This window comes from Prinia subflava, chromosome 4 (assembly GCF_021018805.1).
Source record: "Prinia subflava isolate CZ2003 ecotype Zambia chromosome 4, Cam_Psub_1.2, whole genome shotgun sequence".
NCBI lineage: Eukaryota > Metazoa > Chordata > Aves > Passeriformes > Cisticolidae > Prinia > Prinia subflava.
The window spans coordinates 29,284,229-29,301,271 of NC_086250.1; the positions used below are offsets into that span (position 1 = coordinate 29,284,229).

At 38.6% G+C, this 17,043-nt stretch overlaps 1 long non-coding RNA gene across 2 annotated transcripts in view; it reads left to right on the forward strand.

Annotated features, from left to right (window-relative positions):
* Positions 1-17,043, forward strand: part of LOC134550063 (uncharacterized) — a 139,594-nt gene that overhangs the window by 12,663 nt on the left and 109,888 nt on the right. The gene's annotated exons all lie outside the window — the stretch shown is intronic.

The following is a 17,043-nucleotide window of genomic DNA, read 5'->3' on the forward strand; positions in this document are numbered from 1 at the left end:
TACAAACAAGGAATATTTTCAAACAGTAATCCAGGCCAGACTGGCCTCTGTAAATCCTAGAGAATTATTTTGCAAGGGTAAAGTAAAGCTAGTATTCTTACTTTGTTTTGAACTAGTATACAAAAATTTTAAACTTTCCTTTAAGAAGTCTTGCTTTTCAGCAGTGTAAACGGCTCAAATTGCCTGCTTTGTGAAACTGAAATAATTTCAAATAAGCTTGTGGGGTTTTGTTTTGTTTGTTTGGTTTGGGTTTTTTGTTTTTGCTTCTCAACCTTTTTCAAGAATGAAATGGTTGTTGTTTGAGAACATGTAAGCAGTGAGTTCTGGACTGATCTGAAGGTAAGGTTAAGTGGAACAATAGAAAGAATTTCTGAAAACTAAAACATGAAGAATGAGCATCAAGAAAAAGTGTGGAACTGAAAGGAAAAGGCAGGTATGAAAAAAGGGAAAGGCAGATATCAATGGCAAAAATGAAAAAGACAACAAATTTGATTTTATGTGCATACTGGCTGCAGTTAATAAAAATAGTATTTAATTTGCCTATGTGGATTAAGATTTTTGTTTTTGCATCAGTGAAAGCACATTACTGCTGCTACCAGCTGCCCTTTTGGGAACCTCATTGCATATGGTATTTCTGATATTTCCTCTTTAACAAAGAGCTAACGTTTTGTTCCCAAAATGTGATGACTAAACAGGAGAACAACTCTGAAAATGTGCTTAGCTTTAATTTTTTTTACAGTCTGAGGCTTTTGTTATATAGAAGTAATCGGTAAGATTGCAGTTAGGAAATATAAATGTCTCCAGAAGGGAAACAAGTTCATTCAAGGCATCTTACATAAGCAGGCTTAAAACCACATCAATTTCAGGAGGAACACAATACATTCAGTTATCTAGATGACACTTCTATCACCTCAAAGATTAAACAACATTAATTCTTACTATTCGCTGGTGAGAAAGGAATATTTACTTACCTGCAAGCTGGACATATCAGTTTACATGTCTAATGATATCAGGACATTAGTACAGTATTTCTAATAAATGAAGAAAACTGACATTTCTCTGTATTGTTTTTTCAGACAATTGTTGGTCACTGTTCTGATGTACTAACAGTGTACCAAATCGTTGTAAGCCAATGGCAGGGATTAGAGACCTAGGCATTCCTGTGTTCAGGAATTTTCAAACTTAAGGCATCACTTTCAAGGCACAACACTCGGTTTACAACAGTCTGCCAGAGATCAGAACATGTATTTAAAGTGCAACTCCTAGAGTATCAGTCTTCATATTTTTTTTCTATAATTAGTTTGTAGAAGCCTCTTCTGGGGTGGGGAAGGTTTGATTTCACTTGTATCTTCCAGTACACAGATATTGGCTATTCTAGATACAAAGTCAAAAATGTCAGAATACTATTTAATCCCTAACAGTCCTGCCTTGGAGTAGAGCAGTGGACTAGATGACATTTCGAGTCCAACTTTTTCAAGTCCTTGTTCTAGAAAGAAACTTCTTTTTCCCTGATTTTTTTCCTCCCTTGGAAGCAGGGTAGTCTGACGTGTAGCAATGTCTCATTCATGCAAAAGGAGATAAACTGTCAGTCGTCACTGCTGTGATGACACTGTGGCATGCAAAATAAGTGATGTCTGTGGTGGTGTGTCCGTGAACCATTTAAGATTTTAGGCATTAAAAGTAATGGCTATCATTTTTTCCATTCATCTCTTTTTCCATAGCAAGAAGAATCTCTAACCCTGATCAGGGTTTCTTAGGATAAAACCTGTTTTTGGAATGCATTTCTGTTAATATGCTGAAGAACAGGACTCAGCATGTGTTAGCATTCTCAATTTTCTTTGACATTCATGATTTCCAGCACAGCTGCGCTTTTTTTTTTTTTTTTTAATAGATGTCAGATCTTTATCATGCCAACAACAATGTCCCATTGCCAGAAAAAAAACCAGACCAAACAAACCAGAAACAAAAAATTAAAATCGAGGAGGCAATAAATGGAATTGATTTTTTAAAAGTTCTTTTTTAGTAACTGAGGAGCATGCAGGTTTTCAGAACAGGATGTGTTTGCTTTGGTGATAGCTGCCATATGCTATTTTGCTTCTTTTCTTCAACCATCTCTCATAAGGGGGATAGAACACTAACAGAACATAACTCTAAAGAGAGTCACCCCTTAAATACACATTTCATTGTGGTATTATAAACTGGTGCAATGAAACTGCTTGACAGCCAGGATAACTATGCCAAAATACAATTTACATATAAAATAGCTGTTAAATATAACACAATTGCATAGTCTTAAATTTAATTTTCAAAGATGTGTGAAAGTATGAGAAAGTAAGAGGCAATTAGGAATTTCCTTAATATTTGACTATGCTGTCAGAGTTTCTGAAAGAGTTATGATAATATAGTGGTAGCCAGGCACTGCTGTCACTTACTGTTAAAAGCCATACATAATGGTATGCTTCCTGATGTATCTTTTTGTGCTGGTTATGTAGTTATCTCTTTGCAGAATAGATATGAATGATGCCTAAGACATGCATGTATTTTTCCTCCTTTCTCCTGGAAAGGTAGTGAAGCAGCAACAGGGTAGTACAAAAGCTTCTCACTGCTGTTTGAGGACAACACCAGTAAAGCTAAGACTGACAAAGGCATTTAGGAGCCTGATTCCCATTGAAGTCAATAGGAATTGGGTGATTAAAGGCACTTACATATGTGGCTATGGCTTCTGGCTAAGCTGCAGAACAATGTTACTGGGAGGAACCATGGATGGGATCAAACAGCACGATTTGGGTTCCACTTCCTTTCTCATGTTGGTCCCACCCATTGTTTGAACATGGCTAGTCAGCCCTCTGGCCATGAGCAGTGATGATTTTGCTGACAGCTTCTTCTGTGTGACAGTCAAGTGGAGCTTTCCATTGACAGTAACCCACAGCAAAGACTCCTTAGTTTCCATGTGTCCTCTGTCTTTTTTTTTTAAAAATTCTGTATCAGCCACAGATGTGTCAGTGCATGATGCATATTGTTTCTCACTTTTTAACTTTAAAAGATAGTCCTTTCTGCAACAAGTAGCATGCATTTTTCAACTGTATTTTAGAAAGCTGCTTGTTTCTTGGTTTATTGTATGTTTGTGTGCAATTAAATCTAAATGTCCCCCTCTACTCTATTAAAAAAAAAAAAGTTTTTTTAATCCTGAATTTGTGTGGTGCCATGTTTCACAGCTACCATTGTTGTGAAGGTGAGGTTCCAGAAGTGACTGAGTTTTCCTCTCTGAAATTTCTGTCCTGTCTTCTGGATGTCTGTAGTTCATATGCTCTGAAATGAAATGTAAAACATGCTCAGTGTTAATATCTACTGTCTCTGCATTATGCAAACACAGCCATCAATGTCTTCTGAGCTGCAGTCTGCCTTGAAGAGTTTCTGTGGAGCTGCCCACACAAGAGTGGAATGGAAGTTGCAGCAGAAGCTCCCAGCCTTCAATCCTGAGCTGGAAAATGAAGATAGAATTTACTTACTGGCAGACAAAAACCAAAGCCCTCAAGAAGAATCTGAATATATTTAAAACAAATTTGTATTTTACCAGATGTGAACATGTGAAAGGTGAGATGGAGGCAGTAACATTTCCAATGGGGGTGAGGGTTAATTGATAGGCAGATGGCTGTGCTATTCTGTAGTTTCGTTTCTCTCTATCTTCAACATGGCCTCTTGATTATTGCTTATTAAAGCACTAGAGCTGAAACTGAGTAGAGGATAAAAATCCCAGAAATTCTGAGGCATTTTTAAATTTTAGCATTTTGTTAGTCTTGATTATTTCCTAGAAGCTTGGATCACCAGAGTATTTTTTTCAAAACAGTTTCTCAGTGGGATTGCAAGCCTGTGAAATATAGTTGATCTTTAATATATACCTATACTGCAAAATAAAGTTTTATGTTCCTATACTGTACTACATTGCTTTTGAAAAAAGTGTAAAGGGAAAATTGTTAGTCTTGGCAGACTAATAGGAGTTTCTCACAGCTTAACTTCCCCTTGAATTTTAGTATAATCTGAGTTCATAAGGGCATTAAGTTAGGCAATTGAAATGTGGTATAGTGAATGTCCAGCTTCATTTTGAAATAGCAGACTACAGGATGTTCTGGAAGTTTGGCACAGTTTGCACTGAGATAGATGTAATTCCTGGGATGCTTCTCAGCTTTTTCATGGCACCTTACTGCTTTGCAATGTCTTTCCAGTTGTGATCCTTCTTATAAAACCTAGCCTACTCAGAAAAGTTTAGTGTCTCAAATGGTTCTGAAGTCAAATTACAAATTTTGTTTTCTATAAGAGTTCAGAGCTCTAATTGTAACTCCCTGTTATCTACATTGCAGTTACAGGTGAGATAGCAATGCTCACATACTGATCTAGCTAACCTAGACAACAGCACTGAAAATACAAAAGTCTTGGATTTGGCTTCAGCTGTACAAATCTGGGCAGTGTCCTGGTACTGTACTTTGGTTATAGCTATTGACTTTTGGTGTAAGTCAGCTTCAGTTCCACCTTTGACTGCAACTTATCAGCAGCCTGAAACTCATTCTGAAGAAAGAGGAGATTCTAATACTAATGAAAAGCTTTAATTTGAAGAAAGAGAACAGCCAAAATGAAAGGGATGATCCTACATATTATGACTACTTGTTTGAACTTACAACTGGCTTCTTGACTGATGAGCACTAATGTTGCAGCATGTCTGTCTGGCTTTTGGGCTCAGCTTGGCTCAGAAACTGTTTATGTGCAGTTCATATAGACCATCCAACTACTTTGCCTTTTTCTTCTCCAGACTGAATCAGTTTCAGCATGCTTTGTCACCTCATATTATTGTCGTTATGGACTTAATACTGTCATTAATGCCATGTATATGAATCCAGGAGCTCATGTGATCTAGAAAAAAATTCACATGCACGTGACTTTTGCTTGCTTCCCAAAGTTTTGACTACTAGAGGTTCACATTTTTAAACTTTTCTTTAGCAGCATAAGCTACTGTAGGAAATAGATTTGTAGAGAATTCCCAAAGCCTGACAGAAGGCTCACATAGTATGTATCGGTATGTAAACTCTGAGATAAAGTATGCTGACTTAGAAAGGCCATGGAATAAGACAGACATTGTTGAGAGAGAAATTGAACTAGAAACAAGTTTCAAATGATGACCTTGCCAATAGACTAGATATTTTTGAGAAATAGAAAAATGGAATAAAACTCTTCAAAACGCATCTCAGGAGCCCCATCTCTGTTTCAGAGAAAGGGTTTTTCCGACAAGCTACATTATAAATCCCTTTGTAAAAGGCAATGCCCTCATGCTTCCAAGAACAATGTAAAAATGCATGTTGGAATCCCCCCAGCTGAGCAGTCGCTTGCTTGCTCCCTCAGTGCTCCAGACATCAGCAGGCCTGAGCCGGGCCCGGGGAAGCGCTGGGCGCGCAGTGAGGCAGAGCGCCCGGCACGCGGCTAACACCACTGCAGACAGCTCAGGCATCCGTGAGTTTGGGTGCCAGAGCTTGGAAAGCAGATTTATGATTATAAATACACGTTGATACACAGAGCAGAGCCAGCTGGTGTGAGGTGACATGTTTCTGTGCCTCACTAGGCCCCTGTGCTCTCTCCCGGTCTATGGCAGACAAAGAAATGCGAGCGAGTGTGTTGCCTGGTGAAGGGAGCCGAGCTGCTGGGAGTTGCATTGCATTTTTTTTTTGCTGACTTACACAGCCAATTACTTTAGGTCAGCTGAGGTATGATACTTAATTAGCTTCCAGCAATTCATTTGAACCTTTAAGCCTTTAGACACCTAAAAATCTCTGTGGATGTGGCACTAATGATGTAGAAGCTAGTTCTCTGAAAGTGCTTTTATCTTGCATTTGACCAGGGAAGACTCTTAAGCCTGCATTGGAATGAGAGGGGAGCAGCTGGCAGGGCATTTTTCCACTGCTTTGGAACTTGCACTTTCTCAATACCAAAATAGTTCTGGGACATGCTGCAGTGGCCCACTTGTTTTTTGTAGCAGTAAGGGGTTGGGAGGATTCTGGGGGAAGATTGTAAATATATCTTTTCAGCTGTTGGGCTATGTTTATTATCCAGTAAAAGGGAGCTACAGCTTTAGTATATCTTTATAACTGACACTCTAAAAATATAACCTCAACCAAAGGGTAAGCATCTCTTTCTTTAGAGTAACTGTATTCAGATGGAGTGCATCATAGAATCATAATGAGAAAGAATGCAAATCTCTTTTGCTGAGAACTAGAAGAATATGTAGTAGTGTATATATATCAAGATACTGAGGATAACATTTGCTAATGAATTGAGGGTAAGTTGTCAGTGAACTGATACTTACATGCTAGTTTTAGCTACAGTAAGTTTAATATTGGATTGCCATTTGCTTCCTTTCTGTGAACATACACAATTACTCTAAGTAGAAGGTAGAATTTTAGTTACAAAAGACAGAAAATGGGAGTTATTTTTTCAGCCTCTTTACTTCAGTAGACTTTATTATGTTCAAAAGAAAAAAAATCACCTTCCACCACTTTTCACGTCATGTATTTGCTCCAAGGAATGGAAGAGAGGAGGAGTGATAGCTGATATGAGATTTGAAAAAAGGCTTTCACATATTAATGACTGTAGTGACATGGTAAATGTCAGGACAGAAACAAAGTCTTATTGAAAACAATATAACTGCAAAGAGGACTAAAGAGCACAAAACTGCCAGCAGATTGCTGAGGATAAAACAGTAATTTCTCACACTTTGTGTTACAACTCTCTTACCTCACTTTCCTTCAAAATTTTAGGGAGTGTGAGCAAAGTAACATCGTATTACAATGCTGTCCTAACTCTATACGGAAGATTAGGAGCTCGTTTCTCATGAACAAATATAACCCAAGCTTCGAGATGCCATGGGATCATATTTCACTTGCATCATAAGTTATAATTGGTCTCTCACTAGATTTTCCTCTCTTTCCATCACCTTCTACCTTCCAAAGTCCTTTTAAATAGATTACGTCTCTTTGGAGTTATATTTGCTTTGCTAATGGCTATTTTTGGGCTATCAAATGTCCAGATCTACTGCTGAAGCTCTGCTTCAGTGTCTTCTCTAATTTAGAAACTTACGTGAATGTAAATTTCAAAGCCCTCAAGGCCCGTTTTCGTAAGTGCCTGATGAGCCTGTAATTCTGCTACTCTTGAAAAGTTTAACCCACACTTTTTTTTTTTTAACCTTTTTTTAAAGAAAGAATGAGATGTGGAGAACAAGTTTAAAAGTTTAAAACATTTCTTCATAGGCATGATTTAGAATGCAGGTTTCCTCTTTGTTTAGATGAACCCAAACTTACCTACTCTCTGGAAGTTTGATATGTGGTGGCCTAACTTGAATTAGATCCTCTCAGGGCTGAGATAATTTTGCTTCTCAGGTCATCTTACAGGGGCTGCTGAAGATTTCCTGGGAAAAGCAGTCTGCTGCCTCAAACAATGTGGAAGGATGGAAATGCAACTGTAATAAACAGACTTAAATTTATTAATGCCTCGAAGGAAGATCTTAATGAAATGGCTGCAGCAAGCGTGACCTAGCCCTGTGATTGTGATGAGGATGCAGAAAGCAGCCTCCCATCTGTTAGTCCCACTAGAATGGACTGTAAGCACAGTGCAAGTACACACTTGAGTCTTCTATTGTAATAATTTCTCCAATTTAGTTTGATGAGATTAATAAAGGATATGTTATGTGCAGTTAGGCACAGAGAGTGAGGAAATTGTTTACGAGACTCAGAACAGAGAAGAAGGCATTAGTATAATTTTTGAGGAATAATGTGTTCTATTCTACTGTTCTGTATTAATAAAGGATGAATTAACACTGGAGCATGTGCAGGGAAAGGCTCTGAGGTTGATCACAGGAACAGACAGCATCTTGTAAGAGTCCATAAAAGCTAAATAAGCCTGCATCTCTATAAACCTGTGAGAGGAGAAAATATAGTTAGACTGAAAAACAATATGAAGATAAGAACGTGTGGATGTGAATTAGGCTGAAATAATTTACGGTACAGTTTTTATAGTCACCCAACCTTCAATTATGGAGCATGAGAGTGGAAGCCTTCCCTTAGGACTGATGAGTTCAACAATATTTTGACATTGAGATGATAACAACCTGGAGATTAAATTGATTCTTTTCAGTCCTGTTTCCAAGTGGATTTTACTAGAAAATATGGTAGCAAAGATGATAGCAACATCTCTGTTTTAGAATTCATAGAATAGATGAGGTTGGAAGGAATGTCTGGGGATCATCTAGTTCAATCCCTGCTCATGCAGGGTCACTAGGGCAGGTTGCTTAGGGCTGCATCTAGCTGTTTTTGAATATGTCACAGGATTCAGTCTTCAGACCATCTCTTGGCAATCTGGTCCATGGTTTGATCACTCACACTGCCTCACACAAAGTAAGTAAAATGGATTTGTGTCCACAGGGAATTTTATGTGTTTTAATGTGTGGCCATTGCCTCTTACCCTGATGCTGGGCATTACCAGAGTCTGGTTCCCTCTTTTTTTTTTACTCCTATTCATATTTATACGCATGGACAGAATCCACCTGAGCCTCTTCTTCTCTGGGCTGAACACCCAAGATCATCCTCTGCAGAGCTGCTTTCCAGTCAGTCAGCCCCTAGCGTGTACTGGAACCTGGGATTATTAAAGCCCAGGTGCAGGAATTTGCACTTCCCTGTGTTGAACTCCATGAGGTTTTTCTCATTTCTCCTTCCTGTCAAGGTTTCTCTGGAAAGCAGTGTGCCCATGTGGTGCATTAGCCACTCTATCCAGTTTTGTGTTATTTGTGAGCTTGCTGAGGATGCACTCTTGTCCCTTCACACAACTCATTAATGAGAGTATTAGAAAGTACTGTCCCCAGTACTGATCCCTGGGTTACACCATTGGGGCCTTGCCTCCAGCTGGACTTCATGCCACCCTCTCAGCTTAGCCTCTCTTGTTCTCAGTCCACCTCACTGTCCACTGGTATAACCCACACATTGTCAGCTTGTCTGTGAGGATATTAAACAGAGACAGTGGCAAGGGCCTTTAACTTTAAAATGGCAAGGAGTTTCAAGAAGTTGTCAGAAAATGGCTGTTAATAGCACTGAGACAAAGTAGAATAACATATGGAAATTAGTGAGGGTAGGAGAGATATGGCAACCAGAATAAAACTCTGTTTAGGATGGAAGTAAAGATGCTTTTGATTTTCAGAGCAAGAACTGATTCTACAAATCATCTAGTATACTTTGTACAACAGCCTGTATACCAACAGCTGTTGCCTTTTAAGTTGTTGATATAGAAAGGCACAGAATAGAATTAATGAATAAAATTATGTTTTATAGTTACAAGAAATTACTTTTAGTGCTCACCGCTGTTATTGGTTGGTATTAGGCTGTTTTCAAGATGAGTGTAGTGAAAAATAAAAAATCTGTGCCCTTTTCCCAGGTTTTTTTTTTATGCTGTCAATGCTTCCACCACAAAAGAATGCTCTGTGTGCCCAGTGGATAAAGCTGACTTTTAGAAGCAGGATTCCTGGATATTTAAATTACAGGAAGAGGAAACACATGATAAGAGGGAATGATCATAGTGGATCAAAGGATCAAGGGAACTGGGCTCATAATGCAGAGTTATATTTGATTCTGCAGGCAGTTCTAAAAGAGCCTTAGGTTCTGAGTGTCCTGTCCTGCTGTGCATTAACTGTGATCTACCAATCAGTAAAATCAGATTTCCAAGTTTAAGTGTTTAAGCATATATTTATGCCTATATGAAAAAGCAATTGTGATAGTAATCTAATACACCAAGTAAAGTTATGCCTTGATTAAGGAGAATGTAAATATAGTACAATAAGAATATTTCATCCTTTACTGTGAGAATCTATGTGGATCACAGTTAGCAGATGATCCAAACTTTTGAAGTTTTACGGAAGTGTTTTATTCAAAAAGCAAAATAGACCTTGGCTTTTTAGAGAGCTGAGTGCTGCCAATTTCAAATGCCATGCTACAAGGCATGAACAGGTGTTAACAACACTGTTCATCTTTCCATCTTTCAACAAAACTGAAGAAAAACAGCTGTATTCAGAGTGTATTTTAAAAAAGGCTTTCTGTATGATTTGAATAATATTTCAAACTTACCTATATTTTGAGAAGATCAGCTTCTCAAATATCTTTATAGTTTTTTTACTTAACAAATGCAATTTCAGTGAAGTTTACATAGATACTCTTTTTAACACTAGAGAAAAGTTATAGCAATTCTCAAACATACAAACTATCCTTTAGTAAGAACAAGTCCTTCCAGCTGAAATACTTAATGGTGGAAAAAAAGACAGTCTCAGACAATCCTTCTAAGAAGAAAAAAATTCTCACAAATCCAGTTCAGGCTGTTCAGATGCTCAAGTGTCATCCTGAGTTTGATGTGTTGAGGCCTAAACAGGCCTTTAGTTGACAGCCGTTCAGATACATATTATGGCATTCTGTTCCCTGAAAAACTTAAAATAACAGGATAAGTCTGTGGAGACTAAGCAAGCTTAAAGTCTACACTCACAGAGTAGCACACAAAACATTAATTAAGCCAGCGTTAATCCTTAGCCTGGCTCAGTCACCAGAGGCCTAAGTGAGAAGTGATAACATGCCAACACTATCCCAGAAATGCCTCTAATTAAGAATAAAAACAGTAAAAGAGGTAATTACCCAAAACATAAGCTTAGTTGTGATTATCAAAGTTCATAGAACAAGAGCTGTCTACTCACGACAATGCTCATGGGACTTAGAGATTCTGAATATACTATTCAACAAGGGAACATCCACCAAGATTTTCCCAAGCCATGACAATGCTCTGACCCTCAGGCCAGAAAATGTGATGAAGGAATATTACATTAGTTGCTGAAGGAATAATATTTAATTTCATCTTAACTTGCACCCACTTGATTTGGACTCTAGTATTTCACAGGAAGTGGAGCTTTAAAGTAACGTTAACCCCAAGACTTCTCCAAAATATGCTTCTGCCATCCAGTCTGTATTTCCTATTTGGACTTGAATGAGGCCATAATGGGAAAACTGCTTCCTGATGCCAAAATAAAAGTTATAGGTTACTATGCCACCTGTTTTAAAGCAATAAGCTCAATAAACAAAAATAAGTTCTATAAATAAAAATAGCAGAATTTGTAGCTGAATTCATGTGTTACCCAGCTAGCCTCTGGCTAGACCTGGCTGATGCAAGATCTTAGCATTTATTCTAAAATCTGAGCACCTGTCATAGAAATAGTGGCTAGAGTGGTGATTTTTAGAACTGATCTGTTGGGGAGCATAGGTAAAACTATAAAGAGCAGATATTACAAAATGATCTGTCTATAACAGTTATCTGAATATGTCTTTGAGAGTTTAAAAAGGGGATTTTAAAAGGCAGTAGACCAGATTCTTTCTGGTGTAGGTGGGTGTCAGAAATACTTCCTCACAACTGTGTTAAAGTGGGAAGAATAAGTAGGTGGGATGAATATCCATTTCTATTGATCTAAACAACACAAAACTGGAATAGTGACATTTTTTCAACCAGAACTACACCAAAGTTCAAAGATGTGAAGAGTCAGAGCTGGTCTACATTGTAATTACTTTGGCAGTATTTTTATCTGCTCCACATGACTATGTGGTAACTGCTTTTTAAAGGAAAATTATTTCAGTGAAGATGCACGTATTACTATGTGTGCTTCTCTAACAGGTCCGTAATAGATGGATGTCTCAACTCATGTCAGGATGGGCCAATCCTATACCTATAACTATAGAAATCAAAGCAAAGCCTCTCTAACTTGTAAAATGAGGTGGTTAAAGAGGGTTTCTGAAAGGTTTTACATAATAAACATGATTCAATTTGCATTTTAAGTATCATATTTGCATAAACATATTTACCAATTACTTTGCAAGTGTTTATCTAATAGTCTGTACAAATGGGTATTGAATCATAGGAATATAAAACTTACTTCAAAATCCCAGGTTATTACAGCTTGAAACTTGGAGAGAGACTATAAGTCTGTTTTCTTCTGCTGAAACCATTCAAAGAACTAAGACCTGCAGGAGGCAATTGGTCCTTGGTACAGTTCCTTATGAAGTTTGAATTATCCCTTTGAAATAGGGATAATTCACTGAATGTCTTGAAGGCAATCATGAGGGTCAGCCTAGTTTTTGACAAGCTTTCTGCCCTAAGAAATCCATCTCATTTTTAGCCTCAGCCTATGCATTGTCTTCTGTTAGATTTTCTCCTAAAATGAGCAGGATTTCTTTTGCCACATTGTGAATAAGGATTCCTGAATCATCTTGCTGCCTTAGAGGTGTCAGACTGTAGTTTTTCTAAGTCAGGAGTTGTTTTCACTTATCTTTTTTCCCCTTAATGGTCTTGATCAGCTTGATTTAGTTACTGTTGGGGTCTAAATCACATAAAATTTGGGAAGGTGAGAGCCTTTCTGGGTTTATAATCCTGACCAGAGAAATTTTAGTGAAGTTCATTGCAGTTTGAGTCATTAACTGTAATCCATTTGGACAGAATCATTTTTCTGTTGAATATGTCTGCTTGGTATCTGTTGGAGTCTAGAACATCCCTCTGGCCACCCTGGAGGGTTTGGAGACCGGACAGGGGGGTCTGGGATCTGTACAGGGGGGTCAGTTAGACCCACACGGATCCCAGGAGGACACTGACTCTGATTCCTGTCCATGGGAGTGAACACTCACATGCAGGAAGAATCACAAATCCTAAGAATTTAGAATAAGTAGTGGATGGTTTATTATAGGATATAAATATAGAAATTAGGATTCTTAGCATATGGGGCTGAAGAGACAAGATGGAGGAATTGGGGAGTGGCCCCTGTCCTCCTTGTTCTTGCTCTCGTCCCCCATCTTGTGCTGAGTTCGGTTTTAGAGATTGGCTTAGAGTAGAACTGACATGTTAGTAAAGGTAGTAGGTATTGGTACAATTTTGTAAATAAAAAGTACGTTGTGGACGGTGGTTGGGTCAGGGGTACTGTACATAAGGTACGGGGCTCTCTGATCCGCCCAGTCTGCCGCGTGTCCTGCTCTGCGGAGACACCTTGCAGAGCTGAGAAAGAACTAAGATAAGGTACCCTGCCAGGGAAGTGCCTGGCAGAGCTGAAAAAGGACTGAGATAATGAAGAATAAACAACCTTGGAAATGTGCACCGGCGGACTCAGCTTGTCGTCTCTACCTCTGGTGTGAAACACTCAGGGCAAAGAGAAGACTGAAAACCTTATTACCCCAGGGAACAGCAACCCAGAGGAAACTCCCAGGGAAAAGCAACCTTGGGGGAACCCTTATTACCTTGGGGACCAGCAACCCCAAGGAGAATCTCAGGGAATCAACAACCCTGAGAGGTATCAGTTTTATAGGAAACAGTAGTTCTTATTAACCTGCATTAATGCTAATTGTAAATGCTGTATTGTGTTCATGACAGAGACCATCTGATTAATTGTGCTCATGGGATTTGCAAGGTCAGCTTTTCTATGACATTGTTACAATATCTCTGGTGGACATAAAAGATTTTTTTTCCCCATTTTTGCTTGCATACTAGTATAGGCATAAGAAATGGGATCTATAATTGTGTAGCTTCTTATTTTTTCCTGTGTATCAATTCTGTGGCTACCTTAGGCATTAGCTGTTATTTCAACAGATCTCATATTTTAGTCTATATATACCATCACAGTATCTGAGTGTTGTTATGGAGGGTTTTGGGTAATCTCTTTACTCATCAGTCTTTCATCTGTACTGGATCTCTCTCATGGTCTGCTGGGGGAGTGGAGGTGAAACATTGTTACTTTTGACTGAAAGTTTGCTTTGTTAGTTTGTTTTTCAGTAGATGTCTCTCTATGAAAGTGTTTTAAAAAGTGTGGCCAAAATTATGACATGCTGCTCTTCAATGTATTATAATTTCTGCAGGATGGATTCCAAGGGTAACTGTTGCTTCCTTTTGCTAACTTGTTCGTTTGACAGCATTTGTGTCTTCTCTCCCAGACCTTCTCATTAATAAAGTTCCTCTTAATCAACTAAAAAATTTAAAGTACGTTCAATTGTTTATCTTTTCTCTTGAAGATAAAAGAAGCTCAAGATATTTCTGATAGGTTGAATGTTGAACACTAAATGTTTTGGGAACATGGCAGATCAGATGCCTTGTCTGCATCTTTTTTATGATTCATCACCAGATTATACTTAGATTATTCCTTTTTTTCATTGGAGAGACTTTCAAACCCTGATAGGAAGTTGAATCAGGTTAAGTATGTCCCCACAAAGTTTCTTATTCATTGGATTAGTAAACAGGAGTAAAAACCTCTTTTTCAGAGAGCTTTCAAATACCCTGCATCATCACCTTGTTTTCTGGCAAGGTAGTTTTATTGTTGGGACTGCGAAAGTCAAATCCTAATGTGAACCATAAACAATGGCTTGCCATTTTCGTTAGAACAAGACATCTGTCCTTTTGATTTGTACTGGTGCACAGCATTCAAACGTACCGCAGGATCTCGTCTGCTGTGTCTGGGTGTACAAGGTGGAGTAGTGAGCCTGTACTATATGTAGCAGCATATGAAACCTCACAGAGTTCTTTAAGTGATTCCACATATATTGTGTATCTACTTAGGCAGTTCCAGATATTTGCAGCCTTGTGTTTGCAAGGTTCAGTACAGATGATGGTGTAAATTGACGTGTTGACTAGTATTTACTAGTGACTAAAAACAGTTATGAAGATAACTAGCGTCACCTTGTTGGCTGTGAAATGTTAATCCATCCATTTAATACTGGAATCTGACAGAGTCTGAAAGACAGTGGCAATCCATGGCCTTATCTGCATGAGGAGATCTAGCTGGCAAACAGTCTGTTGGCATAGTGCAGCTAGCAAGTTCTTTTGGCAGAATGCATTTACATTTGGTTGCTTCTGTTGGCAACATATTTCTTCATGACTTCAGATTGTATTGGCAAAATATACACAGCATGTAAGAGGATCTTGGTAACTGTGTCTGTAATGCTGTGCAGTATTCATCTTGAAGCCAAATGTGTTAACTAGTCATTCTGCACTCGTTAGGGTGTTGTTATTCCTGAATCTGGGGGCACATGGAAACACCTGATTCTCTTGCATGAAATACATTGGTTAGTGCTGAAATTTTAAAGATCATTCAGGAGCAGCCTCACTGCTTTTTGGATAGGCTGTGTGCCTGGCTAATTCAGCTGTCTGTGCAGATAAGATAGTTCCTTGTCCTTAGGACAGCTGTATCATTGCTTGCTGTGAAGGGGATGAGGTCTGTGGGCAGTCTGAGTGTCTGTATGTAGACCTAACTATATTAACATGTCATTAACTAGGTGAGACTGCTTCTGAGTATTGAATGCTGACTGAGAACCCTTCAAGAACCAATGGAAGTGTGCATTAAAGCCACAGAAACTGCTTCCTCGAGGCTGTATTTAGACTTCTCCTCACTCTCTCATTTGTTTCATAGAATCATATAATTATTTATGTTGGAAAGGACCTCTGAAAGGTCAGCTAGTGCAATTGCTTGGACAGAGCAGGTTCAAAAGGATCAGGTTACTCAGGCCCCTACCAAATTAGGTCTCCTCTAAATCCTCTCATATAAAGACTGGACAAACACAATTCTTCCATCTATGTATATCATCTACTTCATGTCCCAGTCAACTGCTGCCCCTCAATTCACTCCAGCACATCAATGTCTTTCTTGTGATGAGGAGCTGCAAAGTGAACATGGTACTCAAAAGCCTTCTATAAAATAGTGAAGCTGTACTGATAATTGCAGTGGTTTTGTCTGTTGTAGGATGGACAAGACTTTGTTCTATAACAAAGTCTAATAAGAGATCTGGTTTTCTATGGGTGACATGGTGTTGATGGTGAATGTCACTTGTTGTATACCGTGTAATTTCTGCAACTATCATGTCCTTTGTGGACCCACTCAGGCGGATAAATAAGGTGTTTGTAATAATTGTTGGAGTCAGAGATATGCTAGTTCCATCTGCCTTGGTACCTGTTGTTTGAGGGAGCATAAAAGAGCATTGTGATGCCATACAATTGTGACCTTTTTTTTGTATCACTTGTGCAGATTTTTTAAAATCAATAACTTCGGAGAATTTTCATCAAATAAATAAAGCTGGATTTTCAGATATTAGACTGTTATCAAGCTTAGCTTATAATATGAGCAATACTTACCTTGGCATCTATAGCTGCTTCTGAGTAGGAGGATTAATAACAAATCTCCTCCATCAACGTTCAATACTGCTATAAAATGGAATGAGGAAGATGATGCAGGTCTTCAACGAAAGGTTATTTTTCATGCTGTGTTGGAATGGAGAACGTAAGAAACCCCTCCCTCCAAATTATTACAATTTTGCAATTAGGAGCTTTCAGGCAAAAATATGGGAATAGAAATAACTTTTCTTTACTAGGAATATTAAAAACACAAATGCAGTAGTACCAAAAAAACCCCACAACCAAACAAGGAAACAAACAAAAGTCCTAGAAAACCCTGACAGAGTCAGAGATACAACCTGACACCCTGTTGTCAGGGTGTTGGAAGCAGTCCAAATAAGTCTTCCTGGAGTAACAGATGTTGTTCTGTGAAGTAGAGATGATCCTGTAGAAAAAAAAGGGTCCAGTGCTGGCAAGATGCATCCAATCTTCATCCAAGGATTCAGTAAAAAACCAGCTGCACTAGTGTTTGGGATTGCTGGTTTTATCCTGGTGGAAAGGCCTTGGCTCCTCCCACTGGGTGGAGCATCTCACAATGGAATGAGGTGATGTTATCAGTCATGTGAGAGGCCTTAAATGGCCCATTCACAGGTGATGTTCCTCGGATGAGGATGGTGGAGGAAGAGATAGAAAGGCACTGCCTTATCTGGTGTTATCAGGTGTCCCATTAACAGAAGGCATCCACCCTCTTCCTCCCCTAGAGTTACAAGAAATAAAGAACAATATCTCCCAACTGGTTTCAACAGATGAAAATAGAAGACACATTTTTGGTTACATTTTTGAACCCAAGGC